Consider the following 25,802-nt stretch of genomic DNA (forward strand, 5'->3'; position numbering starts at 1 on the left):
ATTTTTATTTTATAATCTTATATATTATTTTGCAAGATTCCAATTCAAATTTTTAAAATAAATTTATCCGTTTTATCGTACAATTTTTCATTTTTTGATTTTTTTTTCCTATTAAAGTTTAATTTTGTAATTTATTTTTCGATACTTGAAAATGAGATTTTCTATCACTGCCTCACTTTAGTCATTTTGTTTTATTTTTTAATATCTTTCGTCTACTAATTTTTATTTTAATTTCAAGTAGTTTTCTTTTCTTTTATTGTGAAATCATTACATTAATTTTAATTGGTTTTTAGATATTGCGGTATCGGAAGAGGAAAAATGATATCATTCAACTACAATATCATCTCATTATTTTCACGCATATCGTTCCGAGTTCACAATTTTGCTTAAAATCATTCTTCTACAAATTTTATAATTAAAATGTCAATAATACACCCCTCGATTTACCCGAGATATTTAGTTCCACGTAATTTTTTACGCGATAACATACCGTAAATTAAATCCTCCAGTACAAAAAACAAAATACGTAAAAGAAAAGCCAGTGTGTTTTATAAAAATATATATTTTACAATAATATCATGTATGAAACTTCATTTTTACTTTTTAACTCACTGAATTATTATTTAGGTTTTTAGTCTCAATCAAAACTGATCAATACAGGCTAATTTCGTATTGTAAGAAAACAAGTTCTAACATACAGAATATTTGTATGATTCCATTTGCTCTTGAGCGCAGTGGCGCATCCAGGGGCTGGGCCAAGGCTCCTTGGCACCCCCAAAGTAAAAGAAAACGAAACACTAGTAAATTTTCCAAAAATATTTTTCCAATTAAAATTAATTTTTATTTATTTATATTTGTGTCGTGTGTTCTATTTCTATATTACTTATGAATTAGCGGTCACGTAAGATGGGAATTTTATTGAATTCGCATTAAATTTGTTTATTTCAACTCGTTTCTCCCAAGATTAAATCTTGAAGCATTTAACAAATAAAGGGCATACATGCGTTGAAAAAAATTGTTTTTATTTTACTTAAATATGTGAGTGTTTATTTCAGAAATTTTTACATAATTACATATAAGAGTTAATTGAAGAGTTAATTTTTTACATAATTACAATGTAAGAGTTAATTGAAGAGTTAACTTTACATTAACTTATATAGTTTTTACTTATTTAAAAATTTTCTAAATATAATTATAATGTAAGAGTTAATTGAATTTTTTCTAAGTATAGCACTAACAAATACACTTTTAACATGCAGTTTGGGTTGTCATGTTGTAAATTGTATTTGTTTCGTTAGTGTTCTGACCGTAATTCATTATATAAATTAACAGAGAAATTGAAATTTTTATCCAAACTTGTTTGTTTTCGAAGGAATTTTATAAATTAATCAAATCACTTCCAATTCTGAATTTCAGTTTTTTGCACAGAGTGCATAACTGTAAACTTGTTATCACTATGTGCTCTAAGGTAAGAATAACATAGAAAGTATAATTAAGTAATAACTTTTGGCCCAATGATGTATAATAACTTCAATACATGAAAATATATATTATTTTATCACGTTAAATGAGGCCACTGAAGTCGAACTACAAGCGTATTTTAATTCATTAGAAAGTTTATAATATATTTAATTTAAAATTATTAATACTTTTTAGCAAAAACTACAGATTATTTAATATTATTTATTTGTTTGTTGAATTTTAGAAAATTTTTAAATATTTTCTTTTCATTTATTTAAATAAAATTTTAATTTAATTACGAATTTAAATTTGATATATGACAAAATTTATTCAATGAAATAATATTAATATAAGTATATTATAACTTTACATTAACTTATAAAGTTTTTACTTATTTAAAAATTTTCTAAATATAATTATAATGTAAGAGTTAATTGAATTTTTTCTAAGTATAGCACTAATTTTTATCATTATGAATATGTGCATTTTACTATTTTGCATACTCTTAGTTTTTTGTATTATATATAGGCCTATATATAATTTTTAACTGTGTTGTAATGCATTTTTTTATGAAGGTATTTTTTCTTCTTTTCTTCACCTTTTTATTATATATTGTTTATTGTTATTATCTGTTTTTATTTTACAACGAAATGTTGATTTAAGATCTCAGACTATCGACATATCCACTTTATTCAATACTATATCCTTTATACATTTGTTTGCCAAAGAAAGGAAATATTTCACTGTTATTTGTTAAGTTTTTCGTGCTTTTTCATATAATTTTAATATGGGTATTTGTTTTGGGAGGTATCTTTTATTGGTCGTCATGGCCAATTGTAATTATTAAATAAAGAATAAATATCTTTCATTTTATGAATAAGTATTAATAGTTTCTTGGAAACAGTTCGATTTAAAAAATTAAAAGAAAGATATATTTGTAAATATGCATATAATTGGACTGCTCTTAGGAAGCTGGGTTTGAATCCGAGCGAGGAACTTCCGAGGAATTTTTTATGGGCTGTCTGTCCTGGGTACGAACACATCACCCAGCCGCCTCCCATTGTATGCCTGGCCTAGTTTACAATAGATACTGAAAAAAAGGTCTCTTATTGTCCACAGGCGGAAAGAGCTGAAAATGAACACACACACACACACACACACACACACACACACACATATATATATATATATATATATATGTGTGTGTGTATATATATATATATATATATATATTATATTTAGCTTAAAATTGTCATGACACTTTTTTCTCTCAATAAAAATTGAAATAAACTGCGACACCTGGAATCAATCGATAAACTACCTCGTATAACGAAATTTTTGTTATTTTGTTACATTGGGAGCAACTGGACAAAGCCAAGCCCATGGTTCGAGCGACCGAAGGAAACCACGAACTATGGAATATGAAACGTTTTTCTGTGGGACGTTAAAACAAATTGCGATGTTCGACTGATTCGAAGAAATGAGTTAGGTAGCGTCCCGCTTTGGCCGGGACTGTTCTGGTTTGATGATGTGGTCCCTACGTCCCGGTCAGTTTGTCATTTCGACCCGGTTATTTGGTAAAATTTTAAAAATGCCGAATATACCCTCCCTGTTGCCAATCTAAATATTTTGTATATAGATCTAAGTACTTTTAATGTTGTCTAGATGTTTTCCCCCAAAATTTATAGCATGTGGCTTAATGAATTTAGATGTTTTATTTTTTTATACAGATATTTTTTCACAGAATTTATAATACGAGTAGCATGTAGCCTATGAAATCCAGATATTTTTATTTTATTTTTTAGATATTTTGTTTCAATTGGAGTAGGAAACACTAAAACTTACACTGGCACTCATTGCTAAGCATGTCCTATCTTAGTCGACTTCAAATTGCTAGTCGGCATTTGCGATTATTTTGTGCTGTACATTAAATTAATTTAATCTCCAAAATGCCAGAAAGAAACTGTGTTTACTGATGAATTAAAAAAGTATTATCCGTTTTTGAAAAAGTTTGTAATCGTATAAACAAAGTGAAATGTAAACTGTGCTTTTCAGAATTTTCAGTAACTCATGGTGGACGTTCGGACATTAAAAATCACTTGAAATGTGCGAAACGTAAGGCATGCCTAGTAGCAGCGGAAGGAACTTCCTCAAATATATTGTCATATTTTAAAGTTACCGATTTATTTCAGTATTTTCTCAAAATTGTCCCGGTTTAAGAAAACAAATATTATAGTAAGCCTAGAGTTAGGCCATCATAGGCAGCCAGGGATGCAGTTCCATAATATTATGAATGTATTATGAAATCGTCTGAATAAAGATTTTTTTGTTGCAAATTGTAATCATTGTTATTGATTAGCAAATATTAGAACTCAATTAAAAACGTATTTGTTACATCCTATTGCTCACAGCTTGGTTAATTATTATAGTTTTTGAAATCACTACTATTATCTTCGATGATTGTATGGAATATATTAAATAAATCCAGATAACTGCAAAGTTTGTTTTCAAAGGTTGACATCAGCTTTATGAAGGATTATTTAAATACACATATAATTCCAACATACATGTAGATTTAATTAATTATAATTAGAGTTTTGTAATTACATTAGGCTAAGTTATATTCGAGGCAAATTGAATATAAAGTATTTGAATATACCTATTATTATAAATCATAAATTATAGTGGATTGCTCACTTAACATTCAAATATCTCAGTTTATTAATGATTATTGCTGCACTTAGTTTTAAAATATAGTGGTCTGAGAATATCTATACTAGGGTATTCTCGGGCCTCCGGGTAACGCTGGATATGCAATATTGTAAAAAAATAAAAGGTTGGCAGCATGTCACGTTACGTTATATCAAAATTTAGACAGGGAAACGTACCTCTTTCCAAAATTTAGATTCAAACATGGAGATTTGGAGCAACCTCGGACACTTTCTCGGGATAATCACGGGCAGTTTTATAGTGTCCGGAATTGTCTCGGAGTTCACTTTTTGTTATATATACTCGGCTTTTCTTATAATACTCTATAATTTTGGGTTGCCATAGTCAGGATTTGCTCCTGGCAATTCAAAATTTTAGTGATTTAATATTTCAGGTGTCAATTTTCCGTTTTTATAAATCGACGAATCTATTGTATTTCAGTTTCTAATGAATATGTGTATATAAATTTTATTTCGTTTGTTTACAAAATTTTGGCCATCTTCTAATTGTTTGTCATTGTCTCTAGGGATGTCCGCTATTACCCCAAGTCACAGGGAAATTCTGGACAGTACATAGTTTTCTAGTTTTTTATTTTTTTTGGAAAAACAGGCTAGTTTTAGCAGGAAAAATCTACATGTATGTTGGAATTATATGTGTATCGTAAACCAAACGTTAGCAAACAGATTGGAGTATCAATTAATATAAAAGATCTAACTAAAATCAAATTTTAACAAATGTTTATATCTTTTATTGCAATTAATACATAAAATAGAATAAAATAAATCTCGTTTTTTCTGATTATACAACTTTAAATTTCGTACATTTCTAATCATATATCATGATTTTATAAATACAAAATAAACCTCACTTGTTTCAAAAATAAAGAAATTTTGAGTTAAGTTAAAACTTATTAATTCCAGACGAAATTCTAATTAGAAACGTGAATCATTACAGTTGTAATTATTTCCATTTTAAAGCAAATTGGTTATTTCAAAGATATTAAATTAAATTATATTATATACTTGTTATTTGACGTGAAATATTTTTCAATTTTACAAGCCATATCGCGGAATTTAATCGCTAACATTTTATAAATTTTTCTTCCAAACCGATATGAAAATTTTTATTGGAAGAGATTTCTATTTTGATGAAAATTCTAAAGAAGAAAAGTTAGTAAAAATACTTCGAATAAGCCGAGTTAACAGTCGAATGAATAATCTGAGATGCCTGCCTTCTTGACAAGTCAAGTAAGCAATCTTAAATACGATACAGATTATACGAAAATTAAATCCAAATTAAGAACGATCACTATTAAATTATTCGTAACTACTTTCATTTCGGATCAAATAAATAATTTAGAAATTCCAAGAGGTTATCCAAGAGTTCTCAAATTAACAAAACTGAATTTGTACTAACAATTCACTTTTGTTTATTTGATAGCTAATATATGAAATCATGTATTCAATGAGTATTGGTAAAATTTAATAGGAAATAGTAGTTAAATTTAATAGTATTGGAATTTCTGCATCCAGTTCGAATCAAATTCAGTGTTAAATTCCAGAAATTGGATTTTATTGCCTCGCAATTACCTCTTTTTTTAAAGTCGTAGATTAGGTTCTAAAGATGATTGCTAATGTTAATAACGAGCTTTCTACATTAGAAGTAATGATAATTTTGTGTAAACTGTAAATAAATTAAATCATTAGCGTAATAATTGATTAAATTTATTGGATGGTAGAAGAAAATAGTTATCAATGAATAACTCTACTTTAAGTCATTGGTAATTTATCCTCACTATGTTTAGTTTAAAAGTAAGAATTTATTATTATTATTAAAGTATTTAACGAATCAAACTTTAACTTAAAGTCGATGACAGTACATTTATTTTTAAAAATTACATTAAATTAAATCCAAGAAATAAAAAATTCCTAACTGAATTACGAAAGCTTAAAATTTTGATCTAGACATGATTTCTTAATAAAATATAAACTTGGATACAAGTGAAGTAAATTAACCTTCAAAGAGGCCGGTTAACAAGTTAAAGTGTCTGGACGGACATTTTAAACAATGTTGAAATGTGTTAATATGTTTTCCCTGAAAAACCGTTTGGCTATTCTATATAAATAATACTGAAGATTTATATTTAATGTAATTAAGTATAATTTAAAATTTCATAGACGATATTTTATTAGTAACGTTATTTTTTAGAACTTGTTTTTTAAAAATCTAAACAGTAAATAGGATAAAAAGTTAATATTTTATGATAAAATATTTACAGTGCGGGTCGAAGACTTTAACACAAGTCGGACACTTCTCTATTGATAGACTAAAGTGTCCACCCGGACACTATCTCGTGACAGCCGGCCGAATAGTCCAGGCGGTTAAGGTGCCAGCTTACGGTTCTGAGGATTCCTGATGTAATTTGGGCGGTCGAAAACACCAACAATTTTTCGGGGTCTGTCCGCATGTCGGATCCTGTTTCTCACCACCAGGCCGCCCCATTGTGGGTCTGCCTTAATCCACGATGGGCTTGAAATAAAAGTCCTCTCAGTGCTACAGGGAGGAATAAATAAAAAGAATCTTGAAGCAATACAAATAGGTAATGTTAAATAAAAGATTTTAAAATATTTTATTGTGTGTAATAAGAAGAAGTATTAATTATTCAATTCAATACAATTAATACTGGAAGAAGAGATAGTTAATTTCTCGATCCTAGAAATTAAAAGTTTATTTTCTCATAAAATATAAATCAATAACTATTAACTTAGTTTTTAAACCTGTCATATTTCTTGTTTATTTCAAAATATTCATGCAAGTTTAAAATATATAAGAAGTGACGTTATTTATTTCGTAATAATCGATGTTGAAAGTCGAAAAGTTTAAACAATTTAAGTATTCTATATTTAAGTTATTGAATTTATTCTTATTACTAAAAATTTATTTTTTTTAAGTATTTTTAATTTTTCAATTTGTAACTATAAATTTTAAATATTATACAACATACTTAATCGTAATTTTGGTATATAAATACACACTTTTAAAAACAAGATTAAACATTTTAAAATCAAAACTTTTTAATAAATTGATAAATATAATTATTTGAGAGTTTTTTTAGAATAGTTTTAAACGTTTTTTAATGTTTTAAAAAGACAAAATATAGTAATTTATTTTGTCTTTGTTTTTAATTATAATTTAAATTATCTAATTAAATAACTTTAAAAAGTTTGTAGCAAAGAAAAAGTAACAAATACATTATCATTCAGTTACTTTATTAAATCGTTTTATTGTATAGTTGAAAAATTATATTGCAGTCGAACCTCCAATAATGGCCATCATCTAACAACGGTCACCTCTAAACAGTGGCCAATTTTTTTTCAGGAAGTTTTCTTTTTTCATCAAAAATGCACACAAAATAATTTCCAAACAACGGCTACCTCCGAACAATGCTGTTGACTACAGGTTTAACAGTATAGTAGTATAAATATAACTGTTGATATAGTTTCAAATACAGTAAACCCTTGATTTAACGGAATAATTGAGGAAAAGGAGTGTCCGTTACTGCCATTAAACGGGAATATGTTTTAAAAGAATGTATTGATAACGAAATTAAAATATGCGTTAAAATGTTATTATGGTGTATAATGTAGACTAATTTGTGAGTGACTTACCGTATTTATTCGATTATAAGCCGACAGTGGTTGTAAATAGATCACAGGAAATAGAAAACGAAAATAAATAAAAATGAAAATTTATTAATGAAGCGTAAGTAATAAATTTTACAACATTTAATTGTTTAGTTTCTGTCATTAGATAACTCAGATTCATCGTCACTTGATTCTTTGTTGCTATCTTGGTACACAGCATCAGCAATTTTTCCTAATAGGCAGACATTTTTAGTTCGTTATATTAACAATAATAATATCTAAAGTAGAATTTTCAGTAAATTTATCAATGCTATGTATTAATATTTATATTTCACGAAGTGATCTGCAAGCTTAAGATTTCTAATTATTAATTTTTATATAAAAAATTTAATAATCATTATAGATATTTTTAACACGTACAAATTATCTTAATTGACACTTGACGATTTAAAGCAAAATTAAGATAGTTTGTATTGTTTTTAAATGTTTCTAAATGTATATAATTATAAATTATGACGTAAAACGATAGAAATTTTAGAAAAAACCTTGACATTATGACAAATACAGATTTCATAATTGAATGGTTATTGATTTATTTTATATTTATTATTGCATAAGATTATTGGTCTTTAAGTAAAGAAATGGAAAATTTGAAAATAAAATGTGTTTTTGGTTACATATCATTTGATTTTCATCTAAATTCTTTGTGTGGAAAATAACGTTTTTAGATTCTCCGACATCAATAGCGTTTATATCATTTTTTATTCTTAACTTCCAGCTTGAATTGCTATTATAATTAAACTAAATATAAAAACATTAAAATTCTTTTAGTATTTTTAATTATTGTGCTCAATTTTAATCAATTATCTAATTATTAAATAAGTTATAGCATTTAAAAAAGTCTATAACTTTAAACATAAACTTAGAAAGTTACAAAAAATTACGATATTTTTCTTAACTTTATATTGTTTTCATTAATTTTACGAAAGAAAATTCTATTATATTTAATAATATTTTTGGCGTTAAATATTGATAAACAACTAAATATAAGAGAAAGATTTGAATAACATCAATAAGAACATCTGGCTGTCCGAGTCTTATTTATAAGTATGCGCCAGTGATGTATTTCTTAACAGTTGTATATCTGCAATATATTTCATCATGTAATGTTGTACAAAGTACACAATAAATGCGTTTTTCGAAACTGACTGATGTGACTCGTTGATTACTTAAGTTTACTTACACCTAACGAGTCACTGAGACACAAAATTTTTAGGCTAGCTTATGCTCTGATTTCAAATATATGTTTCATGCAATTTTAACACGAATTGGATGTTCCAAAAGTATATATAATCAATATTTACTGCTTTTTAGAATTGTTAGGAATTAAGAGAAATGTAATTGATTTCATTTGCATATACAAATTATTTTACACTGACTTTTAATAATTTCAACATTAAATATCATTATTAATAATTTGTCAACAAAAAGTATTTTTTGTCTGTCCCAAAGTATAGATAATTAAACATAATTGCAAAATTTGAAACATAAGAAACTTAAAATTACAAAAATAATAATAAATGACATCAAATTACTATTTGAATATTGAATCAAGTGCCATATGAAGAGAGTTTTGTATGGAAGAAGTTACTAGAATATAGAAATGAAAAGCAGAAGGCTGTAGCGTCAAGGAAATTGACGATTTAATGAACAGATCTACTCATATCATTTATAAAATTTTTGGAAAAATCACCAAAATCTTATAAACATCGATCACAAAGACCCGAAATCACATCTCAAATAGATGATAATCTAATCACACTACACCTTACACACTTTTCCAGCATTACTTTAATGAAAATAAACGTTTTCGACCCCGTTCAGAGGTCTACCTCAGGTTAAAAACGTATTAAAATACAAAGAACCGAGTTCTAACGATAGAACTAAAACTGTTATTTTTAAAATTTACAAATTCGAAAAACAAACGATTTTTGTATTTTAAAAGTTCTACAAACAAAATAATTTACTTATTTTTAAAATGAAAACATTAAAATAAATAAATAAATAATAATAAAAAGGATTTCAAAGGGATGGTAGTCGAGTTATGCATTGAGCGAATATTTCGGTTACCTGACTTGGTCCACTCTGTATAAAAAGAATTTCAAAAACATGAAAATTACATATAGAATAAGATTTTTCCTTCTGAATACAAAAATGATTAATGTAGTCAAATGGCACATACTAAATCAATTACATTAAGTAAAGAAAAACATTTTCGATGTTCATTTAATGCTAATTATTTAAATTTACATTTGTTACAGATTATGTTGAAATTTGGCTTAAAGCTAGCCACTTAAAGAATGAAAGTTTTATCTCCAAAAAATGTGTAATTAACAACAAGCGGCGTTTAATGGAAAGTTGTTCGTAGGGATAAAATTAGCTCAAAATATCAAGGCTTCAGCTAAAACTTTTTTTCTATATTGAACATTGGATGCACAAGCAAGTTAATGGGGTGACACCCTTTAGAGCCGAAAACTGGCCTTATCGTCCACACTTTATACGAAAATTTTGCTACTTTGCTTCTCTATAGTTAACTTGTTTATGAATTCTACCGAAAAAGGCAATTAAAAATAAAATCTAAAAAATTGAATATATTTGTTACAACCATTATTAGGCCTAATTCTTAATTATAAATATATATTTTATTTTCTCATAAGTTCTAACTTTCGGATTAAAGCTTGAAACAGAAAATAGATAATGAATAATGAAAACGGACTATCCGATTTTTCCTTTATTGTTCTCATTTTACCATTTTTTATGATTGACAATTACTCAAATATACAATAGACGTTCATTAATTCGGCACGTATTAAACCGGAGTGATGCTGAAATACTTGAAGAGATGGAAATTTTTGAATTTTTGCAAAATTTGTCAAGTTACATACGATTTGAACGTTGCAGATACAGTAGAGAGTAGTTAATCGGAATCAATTGGGGACTGGGGTTGTTCAGATTAGTGATTTGTTCCGATTACCGATTATGTACGAATAAATATATTAATCTGTCCGATGTTCAAATTTTTCTCCGTTGCGTGTCGCTTCGTGTTGAATTTTCGTCGATTTTAAGCCTAACGAAATTTTTTATAATAATAATCGAAACTATCGTATCGTTAAAAATTATTTCTTCATTTCGTACAAACAAAATAAATATATTGAAGAATATAAAAACATGAAAATTATAATTTAGAAGTAAATCTAGTATCAAAAACGTTCGATTCAGCACGACACAGTCCGACAGAAAATCGTTCCGATTACCGGGGTTCCGATTAACGACTCTCTACTGTATTGCTGTAATTTTTGTACCACCGCGCGCTGGTGTATATTTTCGGTTTGTTTACTCAAGCTCTTTAATTAATCTGAAAAATAATGTAATGTACGACTATGCTGTGTTAAGATTGATTGAAAAACCTGTAAAATCTTTAATGAACACGTTATTGCCCGGAGTCTGTAGCTTATCGCACGTCTAAACACATTCAATGGAATAGTAGTATGCCGAATCATTATTGTACAGTACGACTGCGGATTATCAGGCACTTATCGCAAAGTGACGGATTAACGAACTAAAAGGATCTGTACTAAAATGATCGCTAATTAACCAAAGTTTAAGCCAAGCCATAAAATAAATAAATTTTATGCTAATCTTACAAATTCATAAATTTAATAAATATGTTTTTCAACATAAAAATGTATTCTGAAGTTGTATTTATATATTCAACCGTCTGTTGCTTTATAATGCATGTGAGAAATATAGTGACCGAATAATTCGATGAATTGTATGGTTGAACTCTGCAAAATTTAAATCAAATTCGCAATTCAGTGTTTTTAGTCCTTCAAATCATTAGCACACAACTTGTCCAACAACACGTTGTGTGCTATAGATTTCGATTAGCGGAATACTGACATTCCGGATTATTACCGAACATTCCGTGTTAACGTAGTTCTATTGTATTAAATTGATTAATTTTGCCACGTTACATCTGTTACATTCACTATATATATATTCAATTTAATTATAATATTTATTATGATTATTTTATGCAAGCATGAAATACAAGTTTTTAATATTTTCATAACAATTCATAAGGATATTATAATTTTTTAGTTTTTAGATATCTTTATAAATGTGGATAATAATGTGTTCTGTGTTATTTATTTATCATATATCAAAATTTAGATAGGGTAACGTCTCTCTTCCAAAGGTGATTACAATTAAACATGGTCATTTGAGGCGACCGCAGACACTTTCCCGGGATACTCACGGACAGCTTTACAGTGTACGGAATTGTCTCGGGGTTTACATTTTGATATATTTACTCGTTTTTCTTATAATACCGTAATCAGGAGCATATCCTGATCATGAAAATTCAAAATTTTTGTGATTTAATATTTGAGGTGTTCATTTCTTAATGTTTTTAATAAATTGATGAATCTATTGTTTTTGAATTTCTAATGAATATATCTAAATAAACTATATATCCTTTGAAAACAATCTTCACCTGTCAGTACCGGTACACATAATGTTCAATACAGCATCATCAACCTTTACATTTCCGGTAAAAAAACGAAAAAATAGCAGAAAAACTAACGTTTTCGAATCTCACATCGAGATCTTCTTCAGGTTCGTTACTAGAATGTAATGGAATTCGAACTCTTTCAAAGTTTAAAAGATCGAAACATTACATTCTAGTAACGAACCTGAAGAAGATCTCGATGTGAGATCCGAAAACGTTAGTTTTTCTGCTATTTTTTCGTCTTTTTACCGGAAATGTAAAGGTTGATGATGCTGTATTGAATATATATTCTTTGTTTGCAAAATGTTTTGGTCATTTTCTATTTGTTTGTCGTTTCCTCAGGTACTGTCTGCTACTTCCTCGCGTCACAGGGGAATACCGAACACTTCATAGTTTTCTAATTCTTTATTTTTTGGGGGAAAAAAGCAGCTTAGAGTTTTTTAATGTCATATACCATAGGCAACAGTTTGGAGTATTAATTGATATAAAAAATGTAAGCTTTCTCTAATATGTCTCGTGATAGACTAACGAAGTGTTACGTCCATGATTTTCAGTCTTCTATATTTTTTCTTACTTTTTTTGAAAATTGAAATATTTTTGTAAAATATTTTAAATGTCATTTAATATGTAAAGTGCATTTTCATCGTAACTTGCATTCAATAGTACGTCCAATATATTACATTATTTAAAATTTTTTAAATTCTTATTATCTATTTTTATATAATATTATTAGTAATAAGTACATCTAGGCACTAAAAATTATAACTAAACGGTTATAAATTTATAACTAATTATGATTTTTAGTGCCTAAATGTTCTAGCTGTAAGTCATTAAGTTATTAACGTATTTACAAAGTTACAGTACAACTACAGATCTGAAGTATTGTCATAACTGAATAACGTATGTTGAAATCATATGGATTACTAAAAATTACTAGCTAAAATACCTACCCAGCTCTATTCGAGAAAATGATATATTAAGTAAAGGTAAAATACTAATATATACCTATATGAGTATTTTACCTTTACTTTATACGTCATTTTCCGTATACATCATATTTATATACTGTACATATATATGGCCTATATATATACATACACTGTATACGAAAAGTAATATGTACAGGTACGTATAATAAACTTATATCACAAACAATTTTACAACACCGGTCCATAAATTTCGAGACTGTTTTAATATCTGGACTTGGGTTAATATTGTGTGGTCCTAAATGTTACTTTCAAGTAACTTTACATTTTATGAGTCGCTTGTGTCATTGGGCTCACTAGTATCCGAGTGGATAAAACCAATGAACACTGGTAGAGTTGGACACGAGGAGTTTCCGAGTTTTCCTCGCGTTAGTAACACCTAGAGCCAGTTTGCCATTAAAATGCGATGGGAATACCGTGGGAGTGCCTTCTGGAAGACATCCCCACGGTAGATCGCCCACGTGTCGCTTTGCCGTAACTAAATAAACCAAACCAATCCTTGTCAATTCGCATGTCGGTGACGCTTTTTGCTATGAAAAGAATGGTTGTCCAAATTGAAAAGCAAGTACCATATTTCCACGCAAACCATGTTTTCGTTTCTTGAACTCGAAGGCGGCCGGATCTTGTGTTATCGTCCGCCCTACCCGAGACGAATCGCCCGTACCATTCAAATACTTGCGCCCATGATAAAGCTTCATCGCTTCACATAGAAGCTGCAATGTCTCTGTAGCCGTCTTGTTTAGCTTTAAACAAAACTTAATTGTAACTCGCTGTCCGTTCTCCTCACAAAAAAAGCGCCACTGACATGTCACGAGTTTTTTCTGCCGCGCCCAGTCGCCTAGCGGATATCGAGCGGACGTCAATGTCACAGGCGACTTGTAAAATAACCAGTTACTCGAACGTAACATCCCGAACCACACAAAATTTACTTAAGTCGAGCTATTAAACCAGTCTCGTAACTTTATGGACAGTAGGCTACATAGAAAGAAATTCTATGGACTCTTGACAATTTAACACAAGTGAAAATCGCAATGCTAATAGTTCAGTACTGCATTTTGCTGAAATAACAGACCGACAAGTTTTCCCCTGACCATTAACACTAGCCTGGTCTAAATCTACTATATTCGAATTTTATGGTTTACTTTACACCTACTGTCTTCTGAGCAAAACTTACTATTCATGCAAAAGATCTGCTTGCTCTTGCAAATGATATACTGTAATTCTATTATAGCTTATAAAATAGAATGATTTTGGAAATGAAAAGTTGCCTACATTCTTTCCAGGATTACTCTAAATAGAAATTAGTACAGCCGTTTTCACGTGCGAACAAACAGACAAACAAATAGACATGAATTTAATTTTAATCAAATTACGTCACTTACTGAAAATGGCGAATAAATAATAATTGGTTTAATTATATACCGGGTGATCGTAATTAAAGTATTTCTATTTCTATTTAACGCTGTGTAAAGAGATATTTAGCAGTCAAAATTAACCAAATCTGTATGGAGATATTTCAGGCCATGCGGAATACTTTCCAATTTTAAAATAAAAAAAAAAAAATGCATTAAAGCATCACATTGGCACTTTTGGAGCTTTGGATCCACGTAATTTTTGTGTGTGTGTGAAGACACAAATGTAGTTTAACAAGGACACGTTGCTAATTTGGCAGCCTTGGAAACGGTATAACAATGCATACAAGAAGCGTTCCAGAGAATTAATTACGGTCGGCCCTAGTTTCACACCTGCAGAATGGAGATCACATTGAGCAGTATCATATGCATTCTGGTCTCAGTGTCGTACAAATAAAATGTCTATTTCTTGCAGTATCAAAAATATCATAGTGTAAGTTTTAGTAATTTTTTAAAGGAAATGTCCTCTGCCTATCCTGAAATTTGATCATACCGGATTAGGTTGATTTAGACAGCTAAATATCTCTTTAGTCAGTATTAAACAAAAGATTTTACAGCGAAATCCCGTTTAACGCGGGGATACGTTCCACGTCATAGGAAATTGCGTTATAGAGACATGCATTTAAACTCTTCTATGATTGCGTTATTTACAACACAAACTCTTAGACACCTGACATGCATTATTAGACGATTTTATGCAAGTTTAAACCTAGGCTTAGAAGTTGAAGAAGAAAATGTATACTTCAGGACAAAAAAATTAGAATTTTGTATGAGTAATAATAGCAATTTTTTCGTCGCATTATACGAATTCACGTTATATACCGGAGTTCACTGTAATTAACATTACAATTACATGGTGTATTTTGGTCTTATGTGGCATCTAATTTTTTAATATTCTTAAAATTAATTAAGATATATATTTTTTATATTAGTAAAATGAATATTAGATGTTTTAATTAAACAAAAATAAAAGAATTAAAATCAGTTTGCATATATAAGTTTTCTGTTTACGTATACTGTCAACTTTCCAGACAGATATTTCAAAATTATTTATGATGTCTGAGCTGTCGTATGTATTGATATCAAAAAATATTATCGCAAATAAATAAGCATTTAAACGATTTTGCAGTCGAAACTGACTAGAAAGTTCATCCAAACCGAAAAATATCCTGCAGGTTGTTTTCATTACTTCAATAATAATTCTTGCTGAATTTCTATCAATAATCGCAGAATGTATCATTCGAAAATTGATTTTAATTACTATAAATATAAGTCACTAATAATATTCAAGTTTCGAATATATAATTCAATATTATATAATATCTAAACGTTATTTTATTGAATTACTGATAATTAAATTTACAGAATTATTAATATTCAACAAGACAACTAATGTTGATTATTTATGTGTATGTTATACATTTTAGAAAATATGTTTACTTCTTAATTAATAAAATTCTTGTTTCTCATATATAATTTCAATGTGTTTTACGCTTAATTTTTATATTCAATTCTATAGAAGAGGAGAAAAACTTAAAGAAACAAATAATCAACGATAATATGTCTCTAAACATGTAATTTATTTATAAGAGTTTGATTATCAAATACATTGGAGACTAGTACCTGAAACAGGTAAAAGAAAAATAACTAGACTTTGTAGCATATTATATATCACAGAATCTAACACATAGAGGCCAAACTCTGTAACTAGAAATCACTGTCAACTTTAGCGCCGCGAAACTAGGTCATACGTGTAAAATTATATTAGCTTTTGAGTAAATTAATTTACCTTTGAATACAGTGATTGCATTACTATTGTTAGCGAAACTCCAAATGTAGTGTTTGATATACCCAAAAGACAAAAACAAATGAGTTTCTGGATTATCCAAAATTTCGTATATCCGAAAGACCCACTGTTCCTTCACGTTAGGATAATCAAGTTTACACTGTATTATGTTGACTTTTAATATTAGCTTTCCAGACCTTTAACTATTTCATATAATTTTATGTTCAAATGTATATAATTTCTTTATGAATAGGATGCGTGAAAGCCCTGTTAAAATATCTGAGGCTTTATTCAAATTAGTTAAAATTTAATTTAAATTTGAAAGTAGCTATTTTCCGTTACACTTAGAGAAGCGATACCCCTTCCCCTCATAAGTGTACTCTACCTATGCGCGCAAAACTTTATTGAACACATTACACTAAAAAATGTCGACAAACCAGCATAGATTTAGTGATTACTTTTACAGTAGGACAAACACTTAAAAGGTACGAAAAATTGAAAGAATTTTTTGAATCATTTGAGAAACATAACTACGATCTGTTACTTATTTTAATGCACAATAAGAAGCAGCTGGTTTATAAATATCGTCATGAAAAGCAATATAAATCAAAACATAGCTGTTAAAGACCCAAACAAAATTACAAATATACTGGTTATCCAGTAAAATCAACATTTACTACAAAAATGGAGATATGAAAGTGACTAATGTCAACTTAATTGATAATATACAATTATTTTTAAAAAATTCTTTTTAAACATTAAATTTAAATAAACATTGTAGAATATATTTTCATACATTTTTTTAAAAATATATATATGTAAAATTAGCTAAGCGAAAAATGTAAAAACAATGATTTAGTAATGGAGTTAATCAATTTGGCTCATTTAATATTAATTTTATAATTATGTATTTTTTACTTTAAATTAAAGTTTCGCTAGTTCATTATAAATTGTAATGAGAGACTAGTGCTTGTTTTAATACATAATACAGGTTTCTTTTTTTTTTGTTATTCTTTTATCATTCGTGTGTATTAAGTTTCTATGCATTAACTTTTTTTTGTACTACGCTAAAATTAAAGTTAATATTTTTACTTTAAGATATTTTATTCTTTTCCTACGAGTGTAATCGGTTATCCAAAATTGTCTAGCACCGATTATTCCGGATAATCGACGCTTTGTTATAGTTTAAAATAATTAATTCATCATTAGCACACAGGACTCTGATTTCTATCCTTTAATCGCTATGCTTCATGAATAATTAAAAAAAAATACTTCTTTTATCGAAAAATAAATAAAAGAATTTTAATTTGTAAATGATCACTTAACATAAAATATTATATTTTTAAAATTATATCTATAAATAAGATTACTGAAATCATTATAAAAATAAAGTACTGTAGGTGGTATAAGTGAATTTAATGCAACATAAAATTTTATGGCTTAAGAATACTTAAAACACTTATTTTAAATTTTTTCTTGTAATTACCGTAAATGAAACTGCAGAGTCCTTAAGCAATAAAATTTCTATTACAACTTATATATCTAAAGTAAAATAATCCCAAATTGTTTCGAAGATATTTTTTATTTATAATCTTCAAATGAACAGATTTTTTTTATTTTTATAGATATAAAGGGAAAAAAACATTCTGTTTATTTGAAGATTAAAATTTTTAAATTATCTTCTTTTATTTGTTACTTCATTAAAATTAAATTAAAAAATTGTAAACAATTACTGTTTGATAAAAATGTAAAAATTATTTTTCTTACTAAAACTTTTATTAAATGCAAAATATATTTATTCTGCACTTGTATACGTAAAGGTCTTAGTTTAGAATCGTCACGACATTTTTTTCTGTCACAAAGAAAAAGATAGAAACGGCGGAACCGACCAGAAATCGATGAATCTTCAGGAAATCTTTGTTATGAATAGTTTATATTGGGAACAAGTGGGTGAAGCGAAGGGGTGCATTCCCTAGTAAGAATATAATAATACTGATTTTATTTTATATCAATTCGTATAAAAATTTATTACATTTGAGATAGAAACTTAATCATATTTGCCATTTGCAGTAAAAGTTTTTATTCCTTTATTAAAAAATATAATAGTAAAAAATTATGGAGTATTTATTGCAGTTATTAACGATTTGCTTAATAATATAAACCTATAGTTATTAAAAAAATACGTGATTTCATATAAAAATTTACAAGTTTTCAAACTTTTAAATATTCGATATTTATTGAAAACATCGTAACGAAGATATAAAAAATTACTATTAAATTATATGTACTTAATCGTATGAGTTTAAACATATCTGTTGCAAAGCATTAAATGATTCACATGCTTCTCTTCAAGATGGTCGATGCAACAAAGACAGGATACAGACCAACTCGAATCCGGGTTACCCAGAAGTGCAGAACGCCAGCTATTCTAGTGGACCCGGGTTCGAGTACGAATTCAGATACCAGAAATTTTTGTGAATGATTCGATTCGGAAACGTCGTGGTCCATCTCTCAACAGAAAGTCGATTGACTTTCTGTTGAGAGATGGACCACGACGTTTCCGAATTGCTATTGTAGCAAAAATTACATTATATTTATGCATATAAACTGTAGAATTGCATTTATTTCAGTTCTACATTAAATATATTAAAATTAATAGGAATTAGAGGCTTTGAAACTCTGTTCAGCAAAATAAAAATTCTAAAAAGATAGTTGAAATATCAGAAATATTCTTAATTTTTTTCTGATCCTATTATGCTCTTAGCTACAAAACATAGCTGAAATTATTCCTATACTAAATTATTACTCTCTTACTGAAATTTTAAATTTTATTTTTTAATAATCAGTGATTCCAGATAATCCAGACTTAAACAACATCTGCAATAATTGAAGAGAGAAATATTTCATTATTATTGGCTTAAATAAAACCTATATTTAATTCCTTTTTTAAAATGTTATATAAACAAAATACTTTTATATTTATTTTTTATTTTAAAAATGAAAAAAAAATGTATTAAAACGTACTGGTTTATTTCGTAGCTAAAATAAATTTAGCTGAGAATAAACAATATCTCTACATAGTTACTTATTGAGAGTGCTCTAACAAAGCTCGCATTAAGACACCAGCTCTCTGTCTAGAATGACAATGTGAACAAGCTATAGAAAACATGTCTAGAATATAGTTCTATTTGTTCATTCTCAATAGATTTTTGAGTTGTATATATAAACACAGTAGAGATTTTTCTGTCAAATGTACAAAATGATATCGAACGTAAACAAAGATTGAAACCGAAATAAAAAATAAACAGTTTTTACAACTTTTTTCTGTTTTTTTTTTTTTTTTTTTTTTTAAGAGAAACTCTCTTAAATAAATAAATCTTCACAAGACATGCGTAAAATTTCTTATCTCTAACTACCTCTGCATAATTTTCTTCTTCATTATTCCTTGATATCGATTTTCTAATTCATATACTTATTACATTTTAAATTCTTTTTCTCCGTTTGGTTCATTATTACTTAGCAACTGCAGCATATTAGATGTCTTGGAAATGATATAACTCCATACTGCTTTAAATTAAATTCTCTACGCTTAAAACAGAATTAATTGTACACAAAGAATAAAAATATCTCTAGCTTTCTAGCATCTCTCTAGCAAAGTTACTTCAAGTATGCTGTGTATCTCGCAGTTCACTTGAGTTAGGGCGATCTAGCTATATATTATTCTACACTTTACATGCTTTTAGATTTAAATTTTGTTTAATGAATATTTTATTAAATTATTGTTGTAATTTCTATAGCCGTTTTATTGCTTTCACGGCTCTGTTATTAACAGGGAAAGTAGGGAAAGATGGCGATCGGTAAAAAATGACCTCCCAAGAATTTTACATTTTTGGATTCAGAAGACTTTGAAACGTCGAGAAATGCAAAAACGTTCGGGGTTTTCTTTGTATGTATGGGTGTTAGTGTGTGTGCGTGAGGGGCACGATTTTGTTCACCCTCTTTCAAGCTTAATAACTCCTGTCGAAAATTTCTGAAATTTTGCAGGGAGCGATGTATTAGGAAGATTCATGCTGTTAAATTTTGGGGATTAAAGGTCAAGGGATGGAGAGATAAAGAAGGTCATGTGTCATATCTCAAGTAGGGTCGGACTAAATGACGGTTTTACTCGTTATTAGCATTTACAAATTTTTTATAAAACCCACCCCTTCCCTCAAAATTTTTGCCATTTTACAATAATTAAAAATATGAAAAGTTTTTAATAATAAAATATCATAACAGATAACGTCATACACGCAGTTTTAAATGTTGCCGGGAAAATTAAGCAACTCGTTGCTGGAATTTTTAGTAGCCATTATAATAGTGTTCAAAATGAAAATATGAAAGTTATTTTTTTTAAATAAAGGAAATATAGTTAATGCACTATACACACACTAAATCACAATACTTGTATACCTATGTATATACATAATTAATCACTACAAAGTATAGCTAAATATAACAAAGTTTCATTAAGTGTGTCATCAGTCGAAAAATCCTTATAAAGGATCTTGTGTTTATAGCGATAAGCAGTCAGAATATCTCCTGAGAACATAGGTGACTCATAGCCAGCCATTTAATATCATATTAAGATGTCCCAGATTTAAAATTATAAATCTGGAGCAATATTAAATCTTCCTTTATTGTTGGAAAAATGACGATAGCTTCGTTTTTTATCCCCAGATGAAACAATTTAAGTGATTTATGTGTAATTCTTTAAAAATGGTTTGTTTTTAGTTGTTGTTTAACAAGATGAATCTAGATCGCAGAATATATTATTTAGGTCAGAGGCTAATGGTATTTGTATCAGTTTAAACAAGCTAATATATGAAACAGATTGTAGGAAACAAAAAAATCTTAAAGAGTTCATCTGATTATATATATTTTTGCTTATAACAGTTGCTGTTTAGCTGGAAACAGTTGTTCTATAGAAAGTTACCTATCTGGTCGTGATTACCCAATATCTTCTCGCTGCGAAAGACAAGATAATGAAAAAGATCACGAATTATAGTAATCTTGGACGGTGTTGCTCAAGTTTTTTTGGTACTTTATTAGTTCTTTACAAATTGCTACTGTAATCTTAAAACCTTCTTTATTGGCATGCCACTTCAGACTTGGTATGAGATTAATTTGTTCCTACGACTTTCTATCTTATTAAATAGTAAAACATGTATTAAATATTATTAATTATTTTTACTGACAAGAGACGCTTTTAATATGAGTTTTCGATAAAAAGTATCTCGTTTCCATTAACTATAAATAAGGCAATTAAGATGCTTGCTGGAGGGCTTATTTGTAAATCCAAACTGCGAAAATGGATTTATCATGTTAAAATTTATTTATGATGTGAATATTCCTAAATTCTCATTATTTTGTTTTTTAAATGAAAAATTATTTTTAAATGTTACTGTTTAGAATAATTATATTTTAACTAAATAGCTTTAAACTGAAATTTCCTTTTAAATAACACTTGAAAAGTATCTTAAAAATACGTTTGATTTCTGCATTAAAATATGATTTTATTCTGAATCTCTATTCTGTAAATCTATGCATATAAAACTGTATGTAAGGAAAGGAAAACCTATAAATACTTTTTCTTCAAACTTCAGTTGTTTATAGAGAAAAATTATTTTTCAACTTTATAGATTTTCTGGTGTTAAATTAAATAACTTGTTCTGCTGAGGATAGTATTTTTAGAGATGATGTTTTTCTTTGAAAAATATTTTATTTTACTTGTTGTTTTATAAGATTATATTTATATAATATACTGCATTGATTTCAATGAATATTCTTTTACAGTCAGTAAGCAAAACCAGCTAAAGAAAAGCTTCTGTTGCTTCCTACCTACAACAGATCGTAAATATAAAAACTATTATACATTTCTTTAAATTTTCTTATTAATTAGGAAAATATATTTTTGGATTTTTCATTATATTTAATAGAAAAATCCCATATTCTGCTTCAGTTTCGTTTGTCATAAAAGATAAAACAGAAGCAGATAACTGTGATAATTTGTAAAAGTCTACATTGAATTCTATGGTGAATTACTCGTGGCAGAAGAAACAGTCTATAGTGAGCAACCAGCTGTTGCTCACTATGGCATGGTAATAGTCGCAATGGTAGCTTACTACAGTCTGGAAATCTATGAGAATCGAAATTATTTAATTGCTGATAATTTACAATAGCAGTTATTATTGTAAACCTATAAGGAGTGGCTTCTTTAAATTATTTGAATCAATAAATTATTGTAGTTGAGAAGACATGATCTCTTTATTTCTTGATTTGCCACTGATCACCGAGACTCAAAACATTTTAAGTCACAATTATCAATTTTAATATAATATTGTGTCATAATCGAATGTTAAAATTGCATCTGTTATTTTTAGCTTACTATCATCAATAAACAATAAACGAATAATTTTCAAGTACAATTTATCAGAAAAGTAAACTTTCTATTGTTATTATTATAAATCTATAGACTAATATAGAAATTGGGCTAAATTTAGAACTTATTGTTTCTAATTGGAGTTCAGATTATAGAATAGTTTATAATACAAAAATTTCTAATGATCTTAATTTTATCAGTATGATGCAATGATTACATTTTATAAGAATATTCATCACTGTATCAACGTTGAATTATTCACTCAAGATGTTTTAATGCTGTAGAATAAATGGAAGTATTGATTATTGACTGGAAGATACCTTAATTAACTGTTGTCTTTCAGAAATCAAAGAAGTCTGCTATAATCCCGACAAATTAATTAAAATGGCAACCGAAATAGGATTATTTTATCTATTGTCTCAATTGAGTATTTATTTTCGGTTATTTGAAGTTTATATATTAAAAAAGCAAATTTAAAATAAATATATCAAATAATAACTATGTATTAATTATATATTAAAATATATAATAGATTAAAATAAAAATATAAAAAATGATTTTATTTAAGTAAATAAATAAACTTACTTTTAAGTAAATTCGGAGTATAATTAATTTTAATATAATTTTTGTTATTTTTTCTGTATAATCTAATATATAAAGAAGAAAGTTTGTTGATTAGTTTGTTCTTTATACATTTCGACACGGTTTGAGCAAATGCAATGAAACTTTTCAAGGGTCATCCTCTTATCCAAGACTGTTTGGATGAGAGATGATGAAAAGTTTCATTGCATTTGCATTCAGGAGAAGCCCTGAATGAAGAATCAACGACTACGTTTGGTCGAATTAACTTCAATTTCCACCCGAAACAGGCTCCCCTTTCTATATGATCGGCGAGATAAGAAAATTACTTAATACAAAGTTCCAGCGAGCACAATATATATTTTTGGGGTTTTCGAGGATGTTGGGTTTAAATATTTGGCCACATTTCGCAAAATTTGATTAGTTGACCGATTAGCACTTCATATTCGGCTGTGAATGCTATGTTAAAGTTAACATAGAAACATTTTGGAAGTCTTGAATTATCTTTTCGTGCATGTGAAAGTCAACGACTGTTTTCTGTTGAAAATCACCAATTCCTGACTTCCTGACCAATAAAATTGTGCCATTTCGTACCATCTGAGTATCGCATTCTTAGCAAGCACAAAACACATAAATCAGGGTTTTCCAGGGTGCCGAACGTGAATATTTGGTTCGTTTATCTCAAAACCTGGTTGTTTATTTGTTTTCACTTTCATTAAATGAATTAAAATAAAATCGATTTGTTATTTTTCCTTCTTCAAAGTAAACTTTTATCGTTTTAATTATGTTTTGATACATTTTTTTAATTATAATTTATTTAACACTTCTTGATAAACATGACAGTGGTACACTAAATTAATCAAACTGTTAACATGATTTTTATTTTGATGTTTGTTGTTCTTAAGTTCCTGGCATTTGCAAGAGTCTATATAAATACAAAGTCATAGAATAATATAATTATACTAAAGTTTGGAAAAATCCTAAAAACATTACGTATATAAATGCAATGCAATTACAAATCTTCCGAAGAGAAAGCTTTCTTAGTTTTTGTTTCAGCTTCGAATAAGAAACTGAATATTAAATACACGAAAGAAGAATTCAAAGATAATTGAATTCTTTCAAAAACATGTTATTTATGAAAAAGATTTTAATGTGGATTAAATTAAATAAACAAATTAGTTTAAATTCAAGATTGAAATAGTTAGAAATAAATCAAAATTAAAATAAAACGCTGAACTTAATAATTTCATCAACTATCTGAATGTTTAAAAGACGTGATTAAGAAAGAAACGTGTAATTTAAAATAGAAAAATTAACTTTTCAATATAACAGATTTAATTGAAAGAATATTCTTGCTTTAACTGTAAATATAAAGGATCCATACAGGGTATTTTTGAAAGGTCTTGCCAAGCTTTAACAGCGTGTTCTATGGGTCATAAAAATGAAAAAAAATCAATATAAACATAAGTCCTAAAATGCTTCCTTTCGAAATTAAAGCAATTTTAAAATTGGCTATGATTGAAACCTTTTACGTAATACAAATTAATAGCAGGCTATGGTTTTGACATCTGTTTTTTTTTTTTCTGTTTCCAAGTGACATTTTAAGTGTTCTTTAATACAATAAACTATTACTCTAACTCAGAAATGGAGGACATTCGTTTTGTGTATGACCGAGCAAACGGAAATGCAAGTGAAGCTCAAAGACTGTACAGAGAAATTTTCAAACTGCTGTAACCTAGAATGAAAGCATTTTCAGACCTGCTCTTATATGGAATTTTTCATTTTTTATGACCCATAGAACAATTTGAAGAGTCTCACCATACTTTAATGGAGAGACCCTTCAAAAACATTCTGTATATTTAATGCATCGTAATTTGACATACATTTTATACATTATAATTCATTGTTGTAGAATAAAAAAAAATAGAATTTTATCAAACTATTATTTTCGTTATTAACAAAGCTTTCAGTCAGTCATTTATATAAGCCCATAGTAATAAAACTTATTTATGTTATTATATATAATAGACTTCACATTTGAACACTGTTTGTATTTCAAATGTATTTTAAATAAAATACAAATACTATTTATCTTCAGATAAAGTTAAAAGATCAGTTTAAAAAGTACATATATACTTCTATAGATAGCATCTCAACATTAGTATACAAAAGGGCTAAAATAATTTTTAATGAAAACTTCCATACTTACTACAATCAATAAAAATTTAAAAAAA

The sequence above is a fragment of the Centruroides vittatus genome, unplaced genomic scaffold (assembly GCF_030686945.1).
Source record: "Centruroides vittatus isolate TY-2023 unplaced genomic scaffold, ASM3068694v2 contig_970, whole genome shotgun sequence".
Lineage (NCBI taxonomy): Eukaryota > Metazoa > Arthropoda > Arachnida > Scorpiones > Buthidae > Centruroides > Centruroides vittatus.